Genomic DNA, 22041 nt, shown 5'->3' with positions numbered 1-22041 from the left:
CTTCAAAGTGAAAACTACAGGAACAAAGAGAAATTTCAAATCCTAAAAACATCTGCAAAAATACTTGACATATCTTCTGGTATTATTAAGAAGATAAGAAAAAAGTACCTAAAGCTTATAAACCAAAAGTTCACAAGCTTCTAGTCAAACTTTGAAAAAAACTAAATGCAATTCCAATGGATTTTTGTACCAAATATTTATCCAAATGTGGTCATAGAACCCATACATCCACACATATTGGCAGACACAAGTCTAATAAGATGTGTAGTTTGAACAATAGTATGAAGTAATAATCCGTGATGATGAGAAAACCCACTTGTAGAGAAAATTATATAAGTAAAACAGCTAGTATGGGTAGAGAAAGCACTATGTAGATCAGCGAACAATGTTTCAACATTCTTCAGTCATCGTCAGGTTCGTAAAGAAAGAAATAACTGACTGATAGCTGAACACATGTTTGAAGGCAGTTGTGTAATTGAGTGTAGGAATACAGACGGTGTGCTTAGATGTTGAATATATTTATTAATAATAGGTATAACGGTGTTCCTTTGTATTGGTTTATTTTGGGCTTGAGTAAGGCTTCTTTAATTTTGCATTTCTTTATGTTTGTTTCTTCATTCAGTATTTGGGTGTTTTCTATGGTTATGTTGTGTTTATTTGATTTGCAGTGTTCGAAAACATGTGAAGGTGATTTTTTGTGTTCTTTGAATCTGGTTTCCACTTTCCTACTTGTTTCTCCAATATAGAAGTAGTGGCAGTTATCACACTGTATTTTATAAATAATGTTGGTGTGGTGTTTGTCAGTGTAGTTTTTACATAATATAGATCTTACTTTCGTGTCTGGTTTTTGAATAAATTTGGCAATAACTGGAATGTCACATTTTGTTACTAGTTTTTGCCAAATGTTGGTTATTTTTCTGCTAATGTCAGGAATATATGGTATGCAGCAGTATATGGTTTTGTGATTTTTTAAATCATAGGGTATAAAGACACATGAAGTGCAACTAAACAAAATACTACGAAAAATGAAAAAAGCCAACACAATTTCAAAAACACTTTATTCCTATCTATGCAAGACCGACTCACACACACCACAAATATACAGCATCCCCAAACCTCATAAACCAGATTGTCCACTGAGACCAATAATGCCCACATATGAATTGTTTAATTACAATCTTGGTAAATACATTGCATGGGCATTCTCCAAATATGTAACATCAGCCACCTCATTCCTCAAAGACTCTTTTAATTTCAAGTCTAATCTTAATCAACTTAATCATAAAGCCTTAATGGCCAGTTTTGATGTTATATATCCCTCTTTACAGTAGTCCCAACTGCTGAAGCCTGCAAGATAGCCTTAGAACTTTATATCCAAGACTCTAACCCATCAATAGACATTGCCAGCAACCAATTAGCAACCCTCATATAATTCACCACGATGAAGACAAACTTCATGTTCAACAACCACAACTATACACAAACAAATGGCCAAAGCATGGGCAATCCAATATCACCAGTTCCAGCCCATGACAAGCAATTAATACAGCATTACATCCACCACTATACTAGTACAGATATGTAGAAAACACGATTGTGGGATTCACATCTACAGAACATACACTTAATTTTTTCAATCACATTAACTCTATACATCCCAACATTAACTTCACACGTGAACAATAAGAAAGCAATCACATATCATTTCTTAACCTCAAAGGTTCAAAGTGGTACTTAAAATAAAAATCTTCAGTTCTGCATTGAAAAAAACATTCAACACAGTTTAAAATGTCACAGAAATTGCACTTTATACTATCTGCAAAAAATGAAACACTAATATAAAATGAAAATAATGCTTTCATAACAACAACTTAAAAGATTTTAGCACATGTTCTTACACTTTAGAGCATGATACAAAGACACATCCATTTTATTTTCAAAATGGTCCAAATCATGTTTCAATAACAACTTTAGTTTGTGAAGTAGATGCATAAAATATAGATATAAATCTCTTTCAAGAATCTTTTAATTGAGAATTGAATGTTGATTAATACACTTCAACCCATTTTCTTTTCCCAAACACACTCAAAAACTAGATACAGACTTTTATAAAATATATTTCAGTTAGGATAAAACCTTACAACGTGTTTGATGAATTAGAGCAGGTATTTCCTCAGTTCTTCGCCTTGCAATACCTTCATGAATTTCTCCAAACTGTCCATTACCCAGCACAGTATCTTTGACTTCAAAGCATGAACGTGGAATCTGCCAGTACTTTTCTTTCAGTTTTCATGGAAGTCTCCAAGATCTGCATGTTCATCAATCTGAAGTTTTCCAGGAATAAATCCATTCTCCTCCTACAAGGTTTTTAAGTAGAATTTTAATCAATCTTACAAGCAAATATTTAAAATGCTTTTCCAGTAAGGCAATCCAAGCTTTAACTTGCATATCATAATATAAAAATAGTCTTGATGATTACAAAAACAATGAGAGTTAATTCAATAATCCTATCTACATGATTGGAGAGAAAATAAAATTACTTTGTCTTTTCTGTTACCTCTGATTTATATGAAGTATGATTTAAAAAAATTCAAATTTACTCAAAGAAAATGACAAATCTCAGAGCTCATTTTTGCCATTAAAGTACATAGTGAGTTCACAATTACATAGGTAAGCACCTAGTTTCTCCCCTGGATATCCACCCAACTGATTTTTTTTATGCTCAGTTAAAGCAAACAATCTAATTATTACTTGTCAAAAAAGTATTCAAAAATTACATGAAATTCAACCTTTGGGATCACACTGCCTTAATGAAGAACAAATACTTATAACTTATGTTAAATAACAAACAAAACAAATACAATATAAAGACTTCACATTCTGTGTTGTTTTGACCTTTTATCAAGAGATCAGTTTAGCTTCAATATTTGAAAATCTCTTATAATTTAATCAAATTCTGCAATAAGTGAGCCACAACAAGTCTCACATTTATGAAATTTGTCTTTTGATCTTTGGTCATCTTCATATAATAAAATATCACAAGAATTAAAGACTTTTCATTTAACAAGATTTGTCAACAATGGAGCAAAATAAAGATGTAAACATTCTTGTGAACATTACTTTTATGAACAATTAATGATTATGGATCCAAGACCCACAACTTAAGTTACTTGTTACATGTTTGAATTATATTAATCCTTTTCTTATAATGACATTCTGAATCATGTTAACTTTCTTGAATACTGTTAAGAAAGGACTGTATCTTTATCAAATTTGCTAGAATGGCACAAACATACACACGCAAAACAGTTATCACTGTATTTTAACAATCAAATTATAAACTGACATGCATAGAATGTATGCTGAAATTCTTGCACTGATAACAAAAAAGGCTTAATTAAAAACATTTCAAGCTGAGAGAAGACTGCCTTGACCAAAAAAAAGAAACCACATATTTATGCACATATCTAATAAAGAGTAATCATCTTTATAAAATTTGCTGATACTTCTCTAGAAGTTATAATTTTCCTATTTGTCTAGTGCTGCCCTCTATATGTAAATGTTTTCTTTACGCATGCCACAAGCCTTCCTCTCACCCCTCCTGGAATCAAATGATTGTAACATGTCTCTCACACAAATCACTGTGTCATTTCTCCATCATTAATAACATGACATATTTGATGCATTTGACTCCCTCTATATACCTCTACCAAACCAGCACCTCAAGGTTTAGTGGAAGATATAAGGAAAAATGTTCCTAGCAGAAAAACATTTTCATTTTTGGGAAGTTATAACTTCTGATACAGTACTTTTCTCCACTCACAAAAATTGCTAGAATCCCACACTGATTAGATAGAGAAACCAGAACAAGGCAATGACAGAAATACCCCCCAAAACTGGAAAAGATTTACAACTATGCCTTTATTTTAACATATGTGTTTTTTGCAGTTTGATGCATGTGATGTATTTTGTAAGATGTGTATCACAGAAGTCCCATCTATTCTCTAAATTTGTAAAAGATTCTCAAGAGTAAGAATCAACAATGTTTAACCTGTTCAGTGCCGTAGACGAGATAACTCGTCCAAGCCGATCAGTAACACAGTGCCACAGACGAGTTAATTCATTCTCAATAATACCTAACTTTAACGCTAGATGTCAGCACCATACATGCATTTGACCTACTTACAAATTGTTTCACTTTCGATCCAAAATGGCGTAACGAAAAATGTTACAAAATGAAGAAGCGTTAGAGTTGTGTTTTTTTAACCTGTTGACTGCAAAGTATTTCAGCTGCTACAATACACGCTTCTATTTAAATATTGTTGAACATTTGAGAATCTTACCTAATGTGTATAAAAGCCAAGAGACAGTAACAGAATATTATTTGGTCATTACAGTCAGTATACTATAAGCCTAGGAACCTATCATTGTGATTAACACTTATTAATTGGAAAAGTCCAGATTTTGACCAGAAAAATTTACAGATTTACAACATTATGAACCATTCAACTTCAGAGAATTAACTTCAGATGTCAGTATTGCAACAAGTACACTAGATATCCTCCTCAGTAAAAAATTAGCTTGTAAACCACATCAAGCCAAACAAGTGTAGAGCTAGCTAACATTCCCGTCAAAAGAAGAGTAGCTGTGTACAAACATAAAAAATAATTTTCACCTCATGGACCTGGATCACTGATAAAATAATCAGCTCCAGATCAGATAGAAGAATGAACATTGTTTGTGAATTTGTAAAATTTTTTTATATAAATAATTATTTGTAATAACTATTAGTAATAACCCTTATAAACTGTATTGTTGTTTGTATATTTAAATATAAGTGTTAAAAAATTGTGTCTCTCAATCTTGTTGACAAATATCATAAATACATCAATATTTAATTAACTTCCAAACCAAAAGTTCTGGCTTTTTAAAATTGTAATATAGGTTAACCATTCTGGCTTAAGACACCAACTGGCAGAGACCAAGGATGAAGAACCGGGGACCAAAGGGTAATTTGTGATTAAGAGCTATAGCAAATGTACATATGGAAAAACCTCACAAACTGCAAAGCCACCAGAATACAAGGGAGATCTAAATATCTAAGTACCATTCTGTTGGATAAATTTTGTCAGGGTGGTGAAAGAGAATTAGCTATAAGATTGAAAGCACCCAGATGTGACAGGTAATGAAATGAACGTGGTACATTTGGGGCCCAATATAAGAGATTTAATCTACTAAAAAAAATGACATCTTCATCAGATGCCCCCTTGATATGCACTACAACTGTAGAATTGTCAGAATGTATCTTCACGAGACAATGTCTGATGAGAAACTCAAAAACCTTGATATGCAAAGACAGCTCACTGACAGAATAACAACTTGATACCTCTTAGTGATCAGTCCACATATCACAACAACTGAAGGGATGTTTCCATGAATAAATGTAAATCTGAATAAGAAACATGAAGTAGGATGCCTGCTGATGTATGAGCCTTATCAAATCACAAAAGAAGACTTTTCAAGAGGGTATGAGGAAGGGTAATTGGAGCTTCCAATGTCAAGGGATCGAGAGCAAAGTTCTATTGACCATGAAGAGCCCACTGACAGGATCACATATGTGTGCAACTGAAGTAGATTGTTGATGTCTCTAAAGCAATAAAACCTTGTGAGCAGAAAGTGAAACAGCTGAAAGGGTATGGTGAATTAAGAATTCCATGGAACAAAGTCATATAGGAGAAAACTGCTCTCAACTGTGAGGCATATTTTGTAGCATGTATCCAAATATCTTGGGAGGGGAGAAAAACCAAATGGAGATTTGAAGTTTGGTCATGTAGTAAGGAAGGGGATAGTTAATAGGAAATAGAGGCAAGGAATAAAACATTACATATCTTAGAAACAAAATCCAAAATGACCATAAAAAGTATGACTCCTCAGGAAGGGCATGGTAAAATCAGGAGGTAAAAAATAAGCAATCCAAGTCCTCATAAGCCTGAACAGAATCTGTATGTTTGTGAGGAAGTGATGCAAGATCCAGAGATAGAGGTTGGCCAATGTAACATTCACAGTCCCTGTGAATAAACAAAGAAATTTCTGCTGGTTCACTAATATTTGAAGCCTTTAATATAGTGCTAGTTGCAGGTGTAACTTCCAAAGTGGTAACATAAACTTCAGAATTCATAATCAACAGGAGTCAACCATAAACGAAATTATAAATAATAATGCAACTGTAATAAACTTGAATTAAATTAAAATGAAGAAATTGTCTGAATAAATCTGGAAGTAATTTAAATGAAAACTACTTTAAGAAAATACTAAAGCTGAATGTGAAGCATAAAACCAAGAAACACATCCAAGCACAAACAATGCCAAACAAGAAGTGATAGTTCAGTTGAGGCATATAGAGGAAGTCACATGCATCACTACGACATGCTCCTATTGATTCAAACAATATCAAATATTATACCTATAAATAGTTGTATATTGCAAAAAACATATATTCATAATTGCTATATACAGAAGCAAAAAAGTTTAACTTTTTCAGAAAAAAATTTAAAATTTTAATTCATATGAAGTTTTATATCATCCATCTCAAATTAAAAGGATGCTTTATCTTCATATTATTATTTATTGCAGTAAACAAACAAGTAAAAATATACATATATACCATAACTGCAGCTTGAGCTTGAAGAATCATTTCATCAGAAGCTCTTCTCTTTCCAAATCTGCTACGCAGTAAGCAATAGACTATGACAGAAAGCCCTAATAAGAAACTACATACACCAATGGCAGCAGCAAGTATGGTTGTCTTGACTGATGGTTCTTTCCCTGAAAATAATTTCAATATTTTTTAATACCTAATCTTCACAGATCATACACTAAAGTGATAATATAAAAACAAAAATGAAGTCATGCTCTCCCCTTTCCTTAATTACTAGGTTTCTTTTATCAGGTATGAAAATACATTTTGTAAACTCAGAATCTTGTAATCTCTTATTTTGCAATACTCTTGTTTTTTAAAGGTCAGATCTTTGTAAATAATGCTCTTAATATGGGTTTCTGGCAATTATTTTAAAAATTAATATTATGTGAAACTAATTAAAGCATAGCATCATAACTTGACAATTCTATTTGAACAAGTACTACAATATACATGGTTAAATGCATACTCAATCTGGAAATATTTTCTAAGCTCCTTATATTGTTATTTACCTAAAACGTTTCAGCAACAGTAACTCATTAAAATATAAAGCTCTACATTGTTAAGAAATCATGAACAGTACAATTATAAATAAATAAAAATTGGGCATTTCATATTAATACAAACACATATTTTGCACTTAGTTGAACAGAAAATAATTTGTCAAATTTACATTTCTTATTATAAAAATTTAATTGTGTATGCAGCCTAGTTTGAGCTACCACTAACAAAGAAAAATGTTAATATTGAATTCAGAGTCATTTATCCTACATTTGTTTTGTTTTTTATCATGCATTCATCTTTATTACACAAAGAATTTGCATTTTTTTATTTACAACACAATAAAAGCAAATGAGTGCTTAATTAACAACAAAGCACTATAGTTTTGCACCAGCTTAAACACTAGAGCTATGCAAAATCTGTCAACATAAATTTAATCCAAAACTACATGTTGTCTATCTGTGCTGTGCAAACAGTAAGAAGTGAGCTTCAGATTTTAGCCTTATAAGACTTAAACTTAGTAACAAAAGAAAATTTCTTTCACTGTAATTGTAGTACAAATGAAACAATTACAACTGATTTTGGTGAACACTTATTTTAATGACCAAACAAAACTGGGTATTGAATACAATGAAAATAAATAACTAGTGTACAAGACACAAACCATAAATCTAATGTAGGTTTAATGCTAACATACCCCTTGCAGACAGTAGTCATGCACTTAACATTTAAATAAATCAGTGAAAATATTTGTTCAGACATTTAGAAGTCTAATTCAGTCGATAAAAAATATTTAATTTGGTAATTATCAGAATGAATTATAGTATCTACAGAAATGATCAAACAGAACAATTATTTGTACTGGCTATAACAGATATAATATAAATTCCTTCTTCGTTATGGCACTTCAGCTGAAATACTTGTAAGATAAAATTTTAACTTATTAGCATTTCAAGATTTACCATTCTTTTTATGATGTTGAATAGAGCTTGTGTCTGACGACTGAAGTGAAGAATATGCTTCTTTAGTCACCTATGGAGTAAATTAAAAACATAACAAAATGAAGAAAAAGGTTTTACAATATTATTAAGTTTAACAAAACATAATTTATCAATTAAGAGTAACTATGTTACTCTTACAGAACAATTAATTTACTTAAATCTAATAATCACATCCATATTTAATACAAGAATGATGCCAGACTTCTTTTACATTTATTTTTCATGCACATTTATATCTTGACTTGTTTGACATCAACATTTATACTACTAGTACTAGTAAAACCAAATGATTTTCATGAGAAAAGCAAAAATATAATTAGCCATGCTTCAATGCAAAGTACATAGCTTTTACAAAATTCATAGAAAAATTTCCAATTAATCTACACTAAGTAGAAACTGTTAAGATAAACAATACAAAACATAAAATCTAAAGCCTCCTTTTACGAACAAGCTAAGGAATATGAATACCAGGTTGTGAAATTTAAAGACTTCTTTCCAAACTATACAGTAGAAAAGCTTGTTAAAAAATTCTTAAAACTAGATCATCAATTATATTTGTAAATTTCAAGTATTAACAGAATATCAATTAATAAATAATATATATAATCTTGAATGAATTTCAACAGGGCTGAGATTTCTTGTTCCTCATATACACTTATTCATTACTCATTCTAGGTTTCTTGAATTCTTAAAAGTTTCAACAGAATGGTTTACTTTTCTCTTTTTACACTTTAAAATGAATTACTTGTAAGTTTAATGACTAACAAAATTCAGTAAGAATAAGGTTAATCTAAAAACAGCAGGAAAAATTCTATTAAATAGTTCCATCTTTTCTAGTAAATTATTATTTACTAATTACATTAACTAACATTTATAGCTGGTTTAAATTAAGGCCAATTACAAAAATAATAACCCATGAAGCAGAACAATTACAATGGTAAAATAAAAAATAAAGTCTGATATTTTGTAAGGAAACCTTAATTACAAATATGATATCATATTTTCAACATGATGTCAAACACACTGTAAAACTTCTGCTTACTAGTTATAACTCTGTCAGATAAAGTCAATTTAACCCAAACAGTCATGATTAAAACAAAGAAGTTTCAAAATATATACTTTAAAATAATGATAAAGTTTATTAACTATAGATGATGAACTAATTTTTTTTATAACTACCATAATGAATACAACTCAACTACAAATTTGACAATTATTTTAATACAAACTGTGCATAAACATATAGATTTCTTTATACAGAAATCAGTGGCATAAGTTCACTCCCAAAAGTTGGTGGTGTAACAGAATATTGGGTGCACCATGAGAGAAAAAATACAATTCACAGGAGATGGAAGGTTTTAAAATGAAATCTTAAGGCTCTCTTTCCTTAAAATACATTTAAATGAAACTAGTATTTTTACTTCGATGTGCCAGTCAATTGTTCCAAAAATACTAAAGGCTAAAATAAGAGAAAAAAACATTTCAGATAAAACAGAAATCCTTCTCCAATATATACACTAATTAAATTAAATAAACAAAATGAAAAGGAAGAACTGTGTTAAAAACAGCAAATAAAATCCTGACTAATTATATTATTTTGTTATAACCTAAAAACAAGCAAAACAAAAATAAATTAAAAGATAATAAAAAAATGCTTCACTAATCAAAAAGATCCCAGAATACAAGCTAGAATGTGGGATATAAAATGTACCATATGTTTTGGAACTGAAGAAGTAGTACCCACACTGAGGTAAGGATACACTGTCTATTAGTCTTAACCTCCATTTGCCAGTCTCATATAGAGAAATAAAAGTATCAACAAAAAATTTGACAATTATCCAGATGTTGTAAAGATTTTGAAATTAAGAACTTAAAACATGGGTTATTATTTTGGATTTTATATTATATTAATTGGTATAACGCAAAAAACAATACTGTAATAAAATTTTGAATTTAAGCCACTAAAACCTCATGACACATGCAGTAAGTGATGCCTGGATGGATGAAGTTATAGTACAAATGTGCACATGTAAAATCAAATCAATGAAACACTACAGCAACATCTTTATATGTTTCAGCTGAAATGAAGAAAGGTCACTATAAAAAAAGTCATCCAACCTGCCACCCCCAATATCAAGATCCTATGTTGCATTTCTAAGGAAATTGATCATTCGAGATTAGATCAATGTAAAATTGTTCTGTGCACAGAAAACAAGTTGCATCTAAAAAAAAGTCGTTATTGGGAGAGGTCATAGCCACTAGAGACTACTATAGTTGTATTACAAGTTTTGTTTTTATATCCCAAATTCTTATGCTTTTCTTCTTCCTTACAATTTGTTTCCTATTTTCTTGTGAAATGGTAAGCCTGGTGTAGGTTCACTTATTGTTTAAATATTAGGAATCACGGCATCATTGTCTTTTACACATCTGCTAAGTAGTAACTTGCTTGTATTTCTAAACCATTAATTTCAATCTTGTTTCTCAATTTCAAATTCCTTCCTAACCAGATTTCCTTGTTCACTTAGCAACGAACTTACACTTTCCTGAAACTTTTTTTGGAACAAATGGTGGACCTTGATATAAATACTTTCTGTAAATTTTGGCCATTTTTTGTTTCATAAAATGGCCAAAATTTATTTTTTGTTATTAGGCATGTTTCTCTAGTTTTTCCTGCAGGAAGTCCACATGATGATACAACATATGCATATATTTTCTTCTTGATATCGTTAATTTACTTGGGATATTGCTTTGAAAATCAACAAAAAAAGTTATTATATGAAAGGTATTTCATAACAATTTTGGAATTACTTTAAACTTTAAGTAAAAAGCTTGTGAATTTCAGAAGTACTTAGCTATGTTTTATCTAAAAGTTAATTTTTATGGATGTTAAATATATATACCCATATGCAATATGGATTTGAAATAGAATGAAATTCATTTATACTTTGTGTTAAAATATTATTACTGCAATTTATTAATTTTAAAAGCATTTTGACTTTTTTATGTATTGTATTTAATTTAGTTGGCTGATGAGTAATGTAAGCTGCAAAAGTGCTTCCAAACAACTATAAATATAAAAAATACAGTACTTTGAACTTTGTGGTCCTTTTAGTATTTCTTGATATTTATACAACTCTCATCTTTCCTGAAAATGGTTGAAAATTACTGATTAATGCAAATGCCATAAAACAGATATGTAATGTCACAAGTGTAGTATTTAAAAAAGTACATGATAAAAACCTCATATTTTTCACACCAAGTTAAAAACTACTCCCTATCTTTCAGTAGTTAGCACTAACTGCTAACCAAATTACTGCCTTTAAACAAAATGTGTAGAAGTGATAAGAAGCTTTCTCACAGGCCAAAACTATAAATAAACTACTTCTTCAGCCAATGACAATTCTGAGAAACAAATGCATGAGTAGCATTAACATAAAGAGAATTTTCATAATTGCAATAGAACAAACATGGAAGTGGAAATATGCTAAAACAGCATACGAAAGAAACAGTTTTGGAAAAAGACACAAAAATGTTGATAATGTGCAGAATACAGTTCTTTTAAAACTGGTGGTACACTGCAAACTACAGATGCTAAACTCTTGCAACAAGTCAACTGAAGGATATGAAGTACATCAAAAAGCAATGTTAGGTTAGTCTAGACATTTATAAGAAGTTAAATCCTTAATGCCAAAGTTTCAGTTTTTCTGACACACTGGATAATACACATTTTTACTTTCTATACTCCACAAATTACAACTTTTTCTCTTGCAATAAAAAGCTATGTGCTACTTCTCCAAAATCTGAATAAAATAGGGTGAACAATACTGACACCTATAAATTTATTAGTTTTCATAATTTTGAAAAATATTCCATATTTATTTAAACTGACTCTAATTCTAAACTTGAACACCTATTAACAGTTCTTTTCATATCTTTAAAGTCTAACCACTTATATGAAAGATAAATACATATGGAATAATTTTAATTCTCAACTATATTTTGCCTAATGAACTGGCATTAAGAATTAAGACAGTAAGATAAAATATTAAATTTTTCAGTTCAATTTATAGAATAATGCTTTTGATTATATAATGGTAACAGGCTTTGCTTCAAGTGTATGGAAACTTAAAATTTGAGTTCATACTATTTTAGAAGCAGCATAAATATTTACAAATGCTTAAAAATTATAGACCTTAAAAACTGACATATCTTTGTTAAAACTTTAATACATACCCCATTCAGAGAGCTTATTATTCCTTGTATGATTTCATAATCAGAATCTGGATCTAAGGGAGCATTATAATAGCTTCCATAGAGTTTACCATCACCAACTGTAAACATTTCTTGAAAAGATGATGAGCTTAATTCAGCTGCAATGTAGAAAGGAAGTCCCATCTCTTGTGCTTCAGAATAATTATATAGCTGATCAGGATTAAAAAACACAATATCACTTTTCTCTAGGACGACCACCGATAGGCTCTACAGTAAAAGAAAAACTTCTAATTATACATCACCAAGAACACTGAATATCAGAATTCCTTTAAAACTTGAGCATTTGATTTAATAGTACAAAGAAAACAACTTATTTTCTGAAAATTATTAAATGTAAAAAATAAAATAAACCAATGTGAGCCTTTAAAAGGCATAGACAATTAGACGTGATTTAAGTTTCTTTTTCTTATTTTAGGTTGTTTTTTTTTATACAAAACAACAAAGGATAGCTACACCAAAGAACATTTTTTTAAAAAAATAACAAAGAAACAAATCAATGAAAAGAAATTGTAAGTTATAAAAATATGAATTTTTTTAAAATAAAAGTAAAAACTACATAGGTTTGTGACCTGTAATAACATGGTAAATTTGGAAATTGTCATATTTTCCAATGATCGTGGCCATTATTGTTAAAGCTTCATCACAAGATAAAATATGCCTAAAGTAATGTCACTGCTGAATGACATAGCAATGAAATTAAAGAAAAATATTGACATTTATTTTTAACTTGAACATCTCACTTCTCCCACACTAGAGAAGCAATTGAGGAATAAAATAACTATAGCCAAATATCAATGGTAGGTTTCATCTTGAAAAGTATATTGAGCCAGTTCTTACCCAAGTAGCCTGCCAATTAGCCCAATGCTTTGGTCTGATAACAAATATAAAATACATATACATACATGAAATAAACAGTTGTTCAATGTTACCAGTGGAGGTTGATTTGGCTGCAGTATCAGCAAAAATCATTCCTTTGAATACAAAATTTACCAGTAATCCAGAAAAAGTAAATCAATAATATAGAGAACAATGAAATATATGCCAGTGATTTAAGAATATCCAAAAAATATGGGTGATAACAAACATTAAGTAATTCCAAAGTTAAGCAAAGCAGTACAGATGATACAATTAGGATACTGTTTAACTTGTATTTAAGCTAGAGCAAGTGAAGCTGCATACATGTCAACATTAACCAAAGAATTACTAAATATTTTTTGCCATAATCTTGAGCATGATGGGTGGGAACCAAAATAGTTGGCACAGTATGGCAATAACCAATACTCACTAATATCATGGTCTTTGCCACTGAAACAAGAGTAAAGTAAACCAAGTGTTGCATTTCAAATTAATACCCATTACATCAGCAGTGGATGCAATGATATAGGGAGCAAAATGAGCACTCCAGTCATTTCAGATATTTCATTCTTCAAGGTAGAGATTCATTAAACAGCTGGAACCCATTCATTGAATAACCCTCCAAAAAATATATAATTCAAAGTTGGTAAAAAGGTCCTACTCAATTATAAGTCCATGTGATGAGTTCAAAATACTAATAGACATGACTCCATAATTATTATCCCAGTAGCCTTTGAGCACAATAGGAAGAACACAATCTAAATAAGATAAATCTATTACAATAATAATAATAATACTTTCCGTATGTCCTGAAAATGCATATGCACCTTTATTTAAATGCATATGTGCATGCACTTCATTTCAATAAATGTATACAAAAGCCAAATGTACATATACTCAAAACAGACATTCTGTATACAAATACATTATAAACTTACTAAACTTTTTTAAAGGTCTAGCATTAAGCTGTAGAATAACGTTATAAGTTTATTTATTAATAATATTAAGTATAGTAAAGTTTAGCCCTAACTAAACTAAAGGAAAAAACACATATACAAGCTAATGTTAACATATCTCTATCATATACAGGCCACATTTAATAAAGGCTTGAATAATGTTAGGCATATAATAAGTGCACTTATAGTGTCCATGATTAGAATTATTTTGTATGATTCCAAAAATTCTGTACATGAAGAAATGCTGTTGCAATAAAGATGCTAATTTCCTATCAAATATTTAATGACACATTAAATTTTAGTACAAGTTAATATAAAATAAAAATATATACGTATATACATACACTAAAAGAAAAATTGACCATGCTATAAACACAATGATTTTAGTAAGAAAAAAAAAAAGCCAAACAACAAGCAATGACTGAGAAACCACGTAACTCATGAAAAATAACAGGTGCCAGTGAGAAAAGCAGAGAAGTCAAATTTAAGAAAAGTGGCATTGGAGCCTCATGAGTTAACAAATCTATATCAGGTAATTTATGTTACATTAAATTGCAGTGGTACTTGTTGAAAAGAAAAATCACCTACATGTGAATTAAAACATTCAATAATATCTAAAAACAAAATATTAACCAGCTGGAACAAAATACATAAATACATACATTTAACTTATCTTAACACACAAACAGATAACGCAAACAAATAATTTACTTCAATTTTTATTGTGAAAAGTTACTACAAGCTAAATTCATAAAACATTTTGTTGATATTAGTAACCTCTTAATACCAGTGTTATGGCCAATATGTACAGGTTAAACAATCTAATATTTCTAAGCTTAAGGTCACCCACACATTAAATTTCAAAACTAAAACAAAAATTCTAATACAATTCCATCATTGTTTTTACTTTACAGTATTTTATAGTTTATGTTTTAGCACAATATTATATAACATTAATCAAGTGTACTCAACAAAGAAAAATTCAAAACTCCCCAACTTTCATTCTGTAAAGCATGCATGGCCATTTAATGGTTTTCTTAACATTTATTTTGCTCACTCCAGGATACTGGCTTTTATTTTTTTAAGAAACTATTGTTTCTTATCAACTAAGTAATAATGATTAATGTTTCTTTTCCAATCCCTTTTCCTTCTCTATCAAGTTTTATCACTATAGCTACTATAGAAGAACAGACATACCCCTCCAAAGCATTCAGAGGATACCCCTGTAGATGAAAGAGTAAGATTGGAAGATCTGGAGAGGGGAACTGCACCACATTTGATCCAGTTAAGAAATGTGTAAAAATCATGGTAGAAAATGAGAGGAGCACACCCTTATGGAAGAGAATGTAGAAGGAAAGTGATCCTAGCCAGAGAATGATATAGTGATGCAATCCCACAATAAGAAAGTGGGTAAATGAGAGCTGTACTAAGCAAGTCAACTACATCCAAAACCTCCTCATAGGGTGCTAACATCTGCAAGGGTGGAATGAGGATCATACAATCTTCACCTAAAACCATGAACTGGGAAATTTAGAACTATTTCAGTTCCTAAGCATTACACAGGAGTAGCTTTGAGCTATCGATCTGGGAATACGTCATTCAATATCAAAAGGAAGTCTGTTGTATACAATCAATTTGCACAACCATGAAAGAAGTCTGGACCATCCAAAGGGCAATAAGATCCATGTAACAAAATAGAAAAAGGGAGAGCTAAGGACAGAATTGGAATATTCCAACATATCTCTACAGTAACCCACAACATAGAAAGAGGAATAGAGGAGAAAGATAACAAAACACAAAACCTGGTGAAGGCTTATGTTGATTGGTTTGCTCAAAAACCAAAACCAGCCAGGCACATGGATTTGAGATAAAACAGAATCACAACTTAAAAGATCTCAACAACATATAAACAATGTTTGTAAATAAAGTTAGAGCCAAAGACAACAAATAAGATGTGTAAAAAAGAAGAGACAGGATGTCCCCAGAAAACCCCTCAAGATTTCTATGAAGATCCTCAGACAGGAGATGGATCATGAGGATAAGATAGAGAAAGGAAAATAAGGAAATGATGAAACTAATGGGAGATTAGGGGCCCACCCTTAGATGGGCAAAACCAACAGCTCCAGCTGTTGGCTGAGATATGGACAGTCATCCCTATGAAAGGCAAGAATTGACTGGTCCAAAGCCCAAGGGGAGACAAGATTTACTGACAACCATTGCTAAACTGAGAAGCAAATTGGTCATCATAAGCTCAAATATTTAGGAACAGGGGAAACACCAAACAGGGTTGGGAAGTATAGTCATGCAATAACAAAGGTCATGGGTCATAAGATAAAGGAACAAGGGATAAAATGACACACATCTGAAAAGTAAAATTTAAGAAAACTGTGGATGGCTGAACAAAATTCTTAGGGAGGGTATGGGACAGCACAGCAAAATCAGGAGAAAACATGATCAAAGTACTCATCAATCTGACCAGGTTCTACAGATTCAGGAAAAGGCGGGCAACACCTGTAGATAAAGGTTGATCCATATAATGTTTGAATTCCTGGTGAATAAACATAAACAAATCTTTCACTGGGTTGCCAATATCTGAAGCCTGCATTATAGCACCTGTCAATGGTGTTACATCTGAAGCAGTCACATTAGCTTTGAAATTCATGTTGAACTAGATGAAAAAAGTGTTTGAAATAAGGAAGGTATGCGGCCAGGAGGATGGTAAGTAAATGGAAATAATGTAAAAAAAAAAAAGTGTGTTTTCTTATAGCAAAGCCACATCGAGCTATCTGCTGAGCCCACGGAAAGGAATCAAACCCCTGATTTTAATGTGGTAAGTCCGGAGACATACCACTGTACTAGCGGGGGGCACAAAAAAGAGTATGTGAAAATAAATTAAACCACTTTAAGAAAAATATGATCTCAAACACTGAACAAGAAAAAAAAAAAAGTTGCCTGAGTATAAGCACTGCCAAACTGGAAGTAATAGTTTAGCAAAGGTGCATGGAATAAGTCACATGTTTCACCTGAGTATGCTCCTATTGGTGGATATATAAGGCCTAATGATTTACATGGAAGACACACTGAAATCATTTAATTTCAATACAAGTGGTTTGGATTTAGAGGGCAGCAATAAATGAGAATAACTAATCTTGTGAGTGGAGAGAAGTGCTGTATCTGATTATATTTACCAATATTCAGTATAAATACTTCAGTGTATACTTTTTGCAGAAATATCACTAACATGAATTGCTGTCAAAATCATCACATAAGACCACAAAGTACTGATATTACATTTATTCCTTATTTTCATTAAAAACTGGTTTGGGTTTGTCATTTTATGGTTTTCACACACAGCTACTCAAGGAATATCTATGCTAGCTCTCTCTAATTTTGAAGTGATACACAAGAGAAAAGAAAGCTAGCCAATGCCACTCCTTGCTAAATCTTTAGTTGTCTTTCATCAGCAAACAGTGTAATTGATTGTCCTAATAATAATGCCACCATGGCTTAAAGGGTGAACATGATTTATGATGCAATTTGTTTCTGCAACCAGTAGATAAATGCCTAGTGACCAGGTTATGCCAGGCCATTAAATACTGGCAAACATAAAATTTGCTGGATATGTATTTTGACCAATTTTGATGAAACATTATCAAATGTAATAATATACAATGATACTGATGTCCTATGTGGTCAATAAGACATTAATTCACTTTATACAGTTATTTCCATAAATGCTTTTTAAGAGGAAATTTAGTATAAAGTTTCTTAGAAATCATAATACTTTTTGATATAATGTGACTAAATCTGGTTTTATGTAATTAGCAGAATTGGTGAATCACTTTCATCAACACAGTTTCTTAACAGTTTCCACCAGTGTTAATTTTATAATCCACACAATTTAGAAAGATACAGAACATTCCTTACCACTTATCAATGTGATACTATTAAAACCAGGACACATCATCTTTTAAACACTTGGTATTTATTCTTAAAGAAAGGAGCATGAAGGTATTTGTTAGAGAGCACTATAATTTCATAGATATCACATCCTCCTCTCATCCCACCTAGGATTAATTTTAGACAAATGTTTGTCTTGGTGATTTTGTTTAACTAAACAAGGAATAACAAAGAATTTATTATAATAGTTTTTTAATCTGTTAATGTTTGTAAGATTAAAAAAAGTAAAAAAACCTATCTGGTTGCAGAAAGGTTGACATTAAGAGAGTCAGATATACAAATAAAAACAGTGACGACTTAAGAGCATTAGAATAGTGAAGTTATAGCTGAAGCAACATGATATAACATGTGTAGACAATATATTTATATTCCAGAAATGTAAAAGATCATGTGAAAACTACAAGTTAAAAATAAAAAAAGATAAACTTGAATAATGATAATAATAAGCAAAACAATGTGTGACCTGAAGTAGGAATAAGAAGTAACGTTTGAGGACTTAGTAACATATACCTCCAATTTTACTCCACTTTCACCATTGGTTAGTGAATTGAGCCCAATGTTCTTTAATGCAATACAATATAAATTAGACTAATTGCAAGTAAAGTAGAAGCAAATAAAATACAGCATACAAAAATGATATGGTTTCTCTAAAGGAAATTTGGCAATTTCTACAAAACTGTACATAATATTTAAACTTTATGCAATTATGGAATACCCTAGAGAGTTTTAAAATTTTAAATTCTAGTGGTTGGTTGTATAAAACTACCTCTAACCTTCCAATGATAAAAATGAATAACTCAGTCATCTACAACAAATACTTAAAACACATGGCATGGTAACTATAGGACCCTTTAAAATATAAATTTGATTTTTTAAATCAATTTCACATTTATGGTACAATAAAAAACCACTAGCCATTTACTATGCCATTATATATATATATATATATAAAACTCCTGAAAGTATTGGCCCTAAAACCAGTTTTCAAACATATGTATACATACCATACTAGGCCTAACAGTACCGTGTTAGGTTATTTTCTTGACATACATTGTGCAATAAAAATCATCTTAAACTTTAATATTAATATACAGACAGATAGATAGATGATCTTCATATTATTCCACTTTACACATAAAACTTATCTTGAATTCCTTTACTAATTTATGTGGCATGTTCAGAAAAATACATCCATTCTTTACCTGGCCTGAGAATAAAATACAATTATATGCATGAACAATGACCTCAACAGTTCTTGCAAACAATTAACTGCTAAAATAAGCAGCATAATAAACACAGAGAGAAATTCATATAACCATTACCTTTCTGTAACTTAGAAGCAATAGAAAACCATTATTAACCTGCAAGCAAAAAGGCCCTCATAGACTCAAGATGCCTTGAAATGAAGCAAGAAAATTTTCAACTTTACAACATAGAGTAACTGCAAAAAGGAAGTAAATCTATAGTAAATAGGCTGCAATACAGAAAATAATCCCAGGTTTCATAAGATAGGTACAATTTTATTAGCTTCAGAAAGTTGCAAATTGTAATAAAAAAATATTCATGTATAGATATATATGTGCAGATAATTTTTGACATCATTAACTCAAAACAACATCTATTTTCAAAATATATGGATTAAAAATAAGCTTCAAATGAGTGTTTATATTACAAATTTGTGGCTTAGTTTCATTCACTGTCAAGATGCATCCATGCAGATTGAAATTTGATAACCTACCATCTCATTAATAGTTACAGTAGAGCAAAACTCAAATACTAGGACTAACTTTGTTTTCTAACTATTTCATTCAAAAGAAATGTTAATGAAACACAAATTGCATGAACATATAAAATGTTAACACTTCAGTTACAATTATATTTTGGACGTAACTTGAGGGGATACACTATACAAATAATTTTTTAAAACTTGATGTTGTATTTTAATCTTACAGGACATCATGTTAAAAAGGGTTAAAAAGCAACAGGTAAACTGTAACATCATTGATAATTACTTACATTATAGGTCCTCTCTGAGAGCTATAACTCTGTAACTGTATATACATGATTTCACCTTCTCGCTTAACAATTTTAACAGGAAAGGGCTTCTCAGGAGCTAGAAAGAAAATACTACATTTAATTACATACTTTACCTCATTATGCTTGTATATACTGAAACATACCCAAGTATTTTTCATTTAATAATATTCTTCATAACAACTGTACGTAAATACTTCAAAATGGACATTTCCTCATTATTATGAATGTAAAACTTAATTTCTTACAACTCATTATATTTATAAACATATTTAATGCACAAACATATAAGTGGGTACACAGGTTACAGTGCTTTAGTATCACATATACATATCTTACACATAATCAGTATTAATATTAACCTTAATTCTGAGAATTATACTGAGGCCTTATGAAACATTTACTTTCATTATTTAATAATACACTGAAGAACATGTAAACCAACAGAAAACAAAAAGTCTAGCAAACACTTCTAAAAATTATTTTGCATTGATCTTTTCAACAGAAGAATATTTAAGTAATTCAGTCATATAAAAGTGGTTGGCTAAAAACAAAATTAATAATAATAATAATCAAATACAATAATTTTCTCCCATTATCTGGTTTAGTGTATTTAATAACTGTGACTAATCTTTCAAAGATAGCAGCTATTTATGCAATTAATTTAAGTTTTGATTAACATATTAGTAGGAAAAGAGTTTGTTTTTATTTGAATTTAGTTTCTATATAGATAAATTATTTTAGTTACCTAATAAAATTCACGATCACATATAAAAATTAATGAATTTAAAAACTGTCATGCTATGCCAATGAAGGTTACAAGTTTTTCAAAAAGTTTGTTTCATAAAGCAATCATTTTATTCATGTTTATGTAACTTGTATAAGAAGAGTTTTTAAGACCTAAAATGTAAGGGAGTGCTTCATGCATGTAAAGGTATATCAAATACAATATTGCTAAAATATTAACAGAAATTTAAAATAGAATTTTTAATTTGAATAGTACCTTGTCTACCCTGGGGCTAAGCTGAGACCTCTCAGTTTCATGTACAGCTGTCCTTAATTTTGAAAGACTGATCTGAAGGAAGGCAACTAATCAGCAACAACTTCTACAACATAGACCTTGTCTAAACTTTTGAACTTTATTATGGGAATGACTATCATTCTGACAATGAACCCACCAGTTAAAAAAAAGCACATGTTCAGCAGTACCACATTTAAAACCTCAGATCCTTTAACCTGCAGCCAACCACACTAACTACTTGGCCATGCCTGTCTCATAGATATTCTAAGACTTTTACTGATTAACTTCTTACAGCATTGAATATACTGTAAAGGGATAATATATTATGAAAAATAATTCATATCCTGTTCACTTTATACTGTAAGTGAACATGAAATGGTCCTTTACAGTTAAATTTGAACTGATGATATAAAAAAATTTCTGAAAAATAAAATTATTTCTCAACTTATAAATGTCTGCAAGCTATACTCACTGGCAACCTCTGTCCATGCTACAACTGAAGTCCAATCAGTAGCTTCTTTTTTAGTAACAGCCCACACACTCACTCGATACTGAGATGCAGGTTGAAGACCAAAAAGGTCAGCTTTTGTTGTGGTATTTGAAAACAACCATTCCATTTTTCTTGCAGTTTTATCTCCACTTGAAGACACTGGAGTAGCCAAAACCTACATAAAATTGTATACTATTAAGGTAAAACTAGATACACAATTTTATTTTTTAAGTGGATATGCCACATGCATTTAT

At 30.5% G+C, this 22041-nt stretch overlaps 1 pseudogene across 1 annotated transcript in view; it reads right to left on the bottom strand.

Moving 5' to 3' along the window:
• LOC143245634 (angiopoietin-1 receptor-like) overlaps positions 1-22041 on the bottom strand; it is a 56204-nt pseudogene that overhangs the window by 19852 nt on the left and 14311 nt on the right. The window contains 7 exon segments of the transcript XR_013025648.1: positions 2142-2357; positions 6665-6825; positions 8161-8230; positions 12433-12678; positions 13309-13342; positions 20259-20355; positions 21770-21962. The product of XR_013025648.1 is annotated as an angiopoietin-1 receptor-like (transcript).

This window comes from Tachypleus tridentatus, chromosome 2 (assembly GCF_004210375.1).
Source record: "Tachypleus tridentatus isolate NWPU-2018 chromosome 2, ASM421037v1, whole genome shotgun sequence".
Classification (NCBI taxonomy): Eukaryota; Metazoa; Arthropoda; class Merostomata; order Xiphosura; family Limulidae; genus Tachypleus; species Tachypleus tridentatus.
The sequence above is the reverse complement of the archived record's forward strand: the minus strand, read 5'-3'. Positions and strand labels throughout refer to the sequence as shown.